The following is a 1,432-nucleotide window of genomic DNA, read 5'->3' on the forward strand; positions in this document are numbered from 1 at the left end:
CACAAAAAACAGTTCTAAACCAAGGATAACTGTCAGGAGGGAATAATCCCCATATAACTCAACCTGGGGTGTCATCCCCTTTGCCTCAATCATTAACCCAGCTTAGGTTAATGTCTTTCTCCCCCTTAACCCTCTGAGGGTTGGCTTGACTCTCCCCTGGAAGAACCTTTCAACAGGTCCAGGTACCAGAGAACCTTTCAACAGGTCCAGCCCACACCAGGAAACCTTTCAACAGGTCTGATGTGCCCGGGTCACACCAAGAAGAGAAAAATTCTCATTATAAATTTACAGAGAAGGGATAGTCACCATTTGACTCGCCCTCGGTATCAGTTTTAGAATACACCAATTACTCCACCACATCCAAAGGGGGGGAGGGGAGTAACCCAGGTTTTATCAATAATTCCCTTGGGGTGGATTAAAACTAAATAATCAGTGTCTGAAAACATATATTGACAAGGTTTATTTTAACAATTTTGAATCAACAGGTATGCTAGCATTTTGGGTGCTGTCATAACCTTTCGGGGGGAGGAGAAAAATGCATAGGGGAGAGAAAGACAGGATAAGAGTAAGGGAAAGAAAAGCTGAGAATGGACAGATGTATATAGTCACCGCCCATGGGGTCCAGCGATGAAACTTGATAGTTGCAGCTTCCATGTCTGTCAGTTGAAGTGGTGGCCTTGATCCGCTGGGGGTGAAGGAGGGAAGCCCCCACACTCCAAGAAGTTATGAGTTATTGTATCCATGGTCAGTGTCCCGGGCCATGCCTTGAGCCTCCAAGGTCTGCTGGGCCTGCGCAAGAGCTGCTGTGTCTGGCCTGGTTCCTGCCCTTTTCGGGACTGGCAAAAGGGGGAGGATGGGCTCCTATGGGCCATCAGAGGTCCTGCACCTTCAGGGCCCGACACCTTCAATTGCCCATCAGAGGTACAATGCAACAGTCCAAAGCCTGCAAGCTCCGCTCTTGCCTTTTCAGGGCTTCACACCTTCAGCACTGGAGGGAGGGAGGGGCTGGATTGCTCATCAGAGGTGTAATGCAAGTCAAAAGCCTGCAAAAGTCTCCTAGAATGCATAAATCATCAAACATTTCAGTATCTGACAGACACTTTGGGCCATTTTTCCATTGAAATTAAATAGCAGGGTGCTTTTGAGTGTGCTGTAAGGAGTGGAAGGATTTATTACCTTGACAGAATTACAGGTGAATGTGTTTAGAGAGGAGTCCTCAGCAACAAGAACAGCTCTTTGGATAAGTGGCCACATCTATTCCTGCTTTCTTTGGTAGAGATTCAGGAATTCTGTCCTTTCTTTCTCCCTGAAGTGCAGTGGTTCACTTACAATGGGCAGTTTTTCAGAGTGTAACACACTTGTGCATTTTGTAATATCCTGGCAGCATGTTTGATATTCAAGGTGTAACAGGCTGTTCATAAAATAATGCTGG

The sequence above is a fragment of the Lepidothrix coronata genome, unplaced genomic scaffold (assembly GCF_001604755.1).
Source record: "Lepidothrix coronata isolate B3197 unplaced genomic scaffold, Lepidothrix_coronata-1.0 Scaffold533, whole genome shotgun sequence".
NCBI classification, from domain to species: Eukaryota; Metazoa; Chordata; class Aves; order Passeriformes; family Pipridae; genus Lepidothrix; species Lepidothrix coronata.